Source organism: Saccostrea cucullata, unplaced genomic scaffold, assembly GCF_032062105.1.
Source record: "Saccostrea cucullata isolate Sc308-1 unplaced genomic scaffold, CSIRO_AGI_Scuc_v1 ctg5330, whole genome shotgun sequence".
Classification (NCBI taxonomy): Eukaryota; Metazoa; Mollusca; class Bivalvia; order Ostreida; family Ostreidae; genus Saccostrea; species Saccostrea cuccullata.
The window spans coordinates 62,716-68,715 of NW_026938554.1; positions in this window are offsets into that span (position 1 = coordinate 62,716).

The following is a 6,000-nucleotide window of genomic DNA, read 5'->3' on the forward strand; positions in this document are numbered from 1 at the left end:
AGTTGTATTATATAGTTATGTAATATAGTAATTAAATCGTCAAGACCTGCTCCCCACTTTTTTTCCCCAACATTACCTTTACTATAGGAAATGTTCATTGAAAGGATAGAAGCCCCCCCCCCCTTTTGACCATAGTATAGTGATATCGAAGAATTGTGGGAAAAAAATTGGAATTGAAAGTGACGTGCCTTTGAAAAAGTTGGCCACTTACCCCCCCCACCCCCCCCAAAAAAATAGGATTTTCGAGTTTGGGGAACTCTCAATCCTGGTTTCTTTTTATTTCCTTGTCAAAGAATTTCTGGAGTTGAGCCCCACTTTTAAGTTTGTGACTACGCCTCTGTATCAATAAATCGAACGATATATTTATAATAAATGAGTCATTTGAATAAATTACAATCCAAGAAAGAGTGCTATATATATTAGAAGGAAAGTTAAATAATCATTTGATTTTTGATCAGCAAGATATACTTCAATTAAAATTATGACTTCTTAAATATTAAATAGAATACATATATCAGGAAAATATATATTTTTGCATTGTCTACTTTATATAAAGGGTTGTTGACATAATAATAAAGTTATAAATAGTGACAAAATAGTGACAAAATCCTTGTAGCCTTGATAAATAAAAACCGAGTATATTTTAGTCTTTGACCATAACGCTATGGCCAGAGACAAAAATATAAAACCATAACGCTATTTTTTTGCAGCTCATTTAGACTAATCTACTGTTTAATATCAGATAAAATGAATGCTGCATTTATTCTACTTCATATTTGCAATCTGTATTGTATATATAATTGTTAATTAGTCCAAGAAATCAAAGCCTTAGATGAAGATAAGTAATTGAAAACTTTATTTTTATGTATTCCCTTTATTAGGAAAACGAGCGCGGTTTTTATTTATCAAGGCTACATTGCCTTTCAACTTTTTAAAGTAACATTTTCAGTGTCGGGAAAAATTGGCAGGTGTTGCAGGTAGGGTTGGGGATTTTGTTAATCTTTAGACACTATTTATAACTGTATAATTATATCAGCAACCCTTTATATACAGTAGACAATGCAAAACTATATATATATTCCTGATATATGTATTCTATTTAATATTTAAGAAGTCATAATATACGTAAATTGAAATATATCTTGCTGATCAAAAATCAAATGATTATTTAACTTTCCTTCGTATATAACACTCTTTCTTGCATTGTAATTTATTCAAATGACTCATTTGTTATAAATATATTAAACGATTTATTGATAGATTAAACTTAATAAAGGGGAGTAATCAAATGTTGAACCCGCATTTGATTGGTTAATTTGGAGTTTGAATCTCGAAACTCGAATTTCGAATCTCGTATTTCGAACCTCGAATCTCGAACGAGCCTTTTGATTGGTTAATTTGGATCTTGAATCTCGAAACTCGAATTTCGAATCTCGAATTTTGAATCTCGTATTTCGAAACTTGAATCTCGAATGAGCCTTCTGGGCTTTCGTAAAATTGTCTGGATGAATTCGACCAAAAGGTAAAACACTAATTAGAACCAGGCCTGGGGCAATAAATTTTAGACGAGCTTACTTCTGGTCTCAATCTCACTTTTACCAAAGGAATATATAAAGTGAGTCTGAAATCAAAAGTGGAAAAGTGAGTCTGAAATCAAATATAAGCTCGTAAGTTTTACGGCCCCTAGTAGAGAAGGGACAGGCTAAAAATGTCTGGATAAACTGAACAAAAAGGTTAAGCACCTGATCCCACCTCTGATGTTTCGGGGGTCCGTGTTTGCTCTGCTCTTTTTTTTTTGTATTGTTTTATCGACTTTGAGACTGAATACTTTTCCGTATCTCCATGTCCTTCCTTAAACATAAATTCAAATATTACTTCAAAAATATTTTAACAAATCGGACAAATGTACTAATTTGAATATGAAAAAAATATGCTGAAAAATTTCAGTCACAAATAGAGAACAGGCTTGAAAATGTTTTTAGGAAATAATGCTTTGATATAGTTTTCTGTCCAATGGTTTATGTTTATAAAAATAATCTTAAAATTGAATGATGCTGATCAGATTCCTAACAGTAAAGGTACATCTTTAATATTTGTAATTTAAAGCTTCAGGAGTTGGAATATTTAAGTTATTAGAAATGTAATAGTGCTTCAGTCTTGTGACAGACTGTGGATTCTTTCTCTATTGTGATTTATTAAAAGAATGTTTTTAAGTTTTGTGTGAGTTATTGGTGTGTGAATCACACAGGCTTGTCATGTGGTCATATTTCATGAAGCGCGAAATACATGTAGTTTATAATATTGAATGATACAAGATGATGGCGTAGATATATTATGGCAAGTCAAACGTTGCAATATTCTATCTTTTCCATTTGTATTGTAAAATTTTTATTTGAACTGTAAAATTTTTATTTGTATTGTAAAATTTATGCAGTTTCTTGTCAGTGACAAAATTTATATGGATTAAAATTCTTAATGCTATAATTATAGAATGGATAAGTATTTGCCTGTTATGATATATTGATGTTAAAATAAAATTTTCAATTATAAAATTGCATACTGTAAATTCCTATTTATATTTCAGGAATTAATTATCGCGTAATTTCGCGAGAAGCATCATTTGCGAAACAAAATTTCTCGCTTTTATTTTTATGGCCCTGAAAATGATTGACATTCTGTTTATCGCCGAAATATGGCTGAAATATTGCCGACTCGGCGTTAAAAATAATTATCAATCAATCAACTGTTAGTTTGCAAATTATTATATTTTTTTTGAGATTTGATATTTAAGAGTCATTTAAGTATTGAATTATTTTTTTGGATTTCTTCGGTCCTATAACACACCTGGCCGTGTCGAAAAATTGAATACCACGCGTTAGTGTGGTATGATAATTTGTCGGCACGGCAAGGTGTGTTATAGGATCGAAGACATTCAAAAATATTAATTCATTGCTATATTTACACTCTCAATTTTTTCCTATTCTTTTTAGCGCCTTTCGCTGAAAGAAACTTTCGCTAAATGAAGTACACCGCTAAGTGACTAAGAAATGCCCTTAATCAAATCTATGTTAACTTGTTGAAAAACCAATGATACAGTAATCGTTTATTTCGGTATTCTTTTATGTGAATTTAGCGCCCTTCGAAACTGGTGTACTTTATAGACGTAAGAGCCGTTTGTGACGTCGCAAAGTTAAACAACGCAAACGAAAATTTGCGAGGAAAAAACAATTGACAAACTAGTTTTAAACGCACATTTGTTGTATTTTTACGTTAATATAACAAGGTTATTATTTTTTTTTAAATTGTGTCAAAACAATGTACATTTTGGTGTTCCAAGAGTATTAACAAGTTTATCTTTTAGAAATGATAGGTGACCTCGCGCCGTAGCAATTTTTGAACACAGAAAGGAGGATTTGTGATCAAGTGATTTATTTTGATGAATTCTTTAATTTTTCTCGAGGATGGATGGTAATAAAGTTATAATTGTTTTGTGAAGTGTATTTTATATACTGTAAATTCCTAAATATACGTGTGGAATTTTATCGCGTAATTCGCGAGAAGCACCACACGCGAAATTAAATTACTCGCCTTTATTTTTATGGTGCTGAAATCTATGTTAAAACTCTTGATCAACTGTCCATTCTCGAATACTTATTCTCGCGATTTGCTGTTGAAGAGTCCATTTGCGATAAAAAGTACTCGCGAAAAAGAAGGAATTTACAATACACATAAGTAAAGAAGGGGTGTGTGTGTTGAGCTATTGGAGTTTTGGCACAACAGAACATTTATGACCTTTACTGAGAGGGGGGACCTCTATATAATATGGAAAAAATGCCAACTATAGCATTGTATGAGCTGGTTTACGAATAGGATTTCTTGGCAATGTAGCAAAGAAAATACAGGGTAGTTGCTAGCGCTCGAGAGCACTAGCAAAAAGGCACATAGTTCCTACTGTGTATTCTAACGCGTGGTGACAGGTTTCGCGTGTGTCCTAGAGAGTTGAACGTCGTTGATTTCTAATGGATTTTATAAATTACACAATTACAAAATTACACTGAATGTTAATATTTTGCGATAAAGGAACTCGCGAAAAATAAGGAATTTACAGGTTGGATTTATTCTCATTTTTGCCACACGATATTTTAACTGCGTATTAATAAAATGTGAATTTTCTTTACAAATCGGAGAAACTAAGCAGGCATAATATACCAAGATGCATGCTAAAGTATTTTGTTCAATTTTAGATATAACTGAACCTTTTGTAAATTATGCTTTGTCTCGTCAGTACGTACTGAAATTGTCAATTGATTGAAAATTCTTAACACTATGATTAAAGAATCTAACAGTACTTAAAACAACTGAGGTGGGATCACGTAATATGGAAAATCCAGAGTAAGCATTCCCTTCTGACTGGTCACACCTTTGTGCTCCTTTTCATGATCGGACTTACAGAAAAAACCGTAGAAAATTGAGTGAAACTAATGGCTGAACATTTTGTATGAAAAACATCAGTATGCATTTAATTTATTGTCATTGTATTGAACAAAGAATTTTCCAAATGTCGACTTTAAGCAAGACTGTTGATATTCTTGTTTAATTCATATAATTATTTTGATAGTTGGCCTCGTTTTGAATATTGTTCGTACATAGAACATATTCTTGTATACCTAATAACCTAGGAGACATTAACTCCATATGCAGGGGAAGAGGTTGACGATAGAAAAGTAGAAGTCATTCACATTTATCATAAAGTTTTGTCGTTAGGTTATCAATAACGTCTTTTTGTGTCTCCTGCAGAGCAGAGCGGCACTTAGATCACACTACCCAGTGTCTGTCTTTCTGTCCGACCGTCTGACACACCCTATATCTCGAGAACTGCAAAAGGTATGCTTTTAATATTTTACACAAATGTTGCTAGGCACTATGGCTTTCGTATTTTACCATGGTTGCTGACTCAGTTATCCTTGAACATGTTGCCCATTAGTCATTTCTTCATCCATCTGATTCTTTTCATCCATTTTAACAATCAAGGTCTTCTTTTTCATGCCTGGCTCATCACCTGGCGTAGTCGTCCACAAAATGCTTTTTATTTATAATAATGTGTTTTTAGATGAAAGAATGAATTCCCAAAATTTTCATGAGGTCCTCATATTTAACTATATTTAGATCATTTGTAATGAGGTGTCTAGCAGGACTATAGGTGTAGAGTCAAGAAGAACATGAAAATGTAGGACGATTATATTTGAGATGTTTGATAAATATTCGATATATATTAGTAAGAAATACAAAGCTTAGATTTCAACTAAAGATGTTGGAATACATGACTGGGGCCTTCTGTGATTATGTATAATATAAATATTTACTGTGCCATTACCTTTGATGGCAAATTGGAGTTGAAGGAACAAACATGTTCCCTGAGGAATAGTTTAACAAGTTTAGCAATATTAATGAGCATCTGAATAATTACATATTTATTACTTGATACCAAACAAACCAATGACAAATCTTGTTACAATGTATAAAGATATAATAAGCATCTCAATAATAACATAATTTTGTAATTTGTAGAATATAGACAAATACTTGCAAGTTCTTTTAAACAACGCATCAATTTACAAAAGTATAAGTATTGTTTCTACTTACTGCCAAGTGGGGATAGCCATGATCAATTATTTCTAATACGTAGATTCTACTGAAAGGAAAACAAATCATTTGAACTGAAAATTGAAATATCAAAATTCAACTTATATTGTATATGAAGTCCATTGAACACAAACATTTGGTTTACAATATCCTTATGTAACACTGTACTAAAGCATAAAATACAAATCTACCTATGTGGTGGCGCTGTGATAAGAGAAAGTGACCCTCGGTTTGAGTCGGGTTAGGTCTCTAAGACTCTATTTAATCAAGAAAAATTATTTCTCACTAATATTGCACCTTATCAACCCAGGGAATAAATTTGTACCTGACACATGAGCTAGCTAGAAATAAAGCATT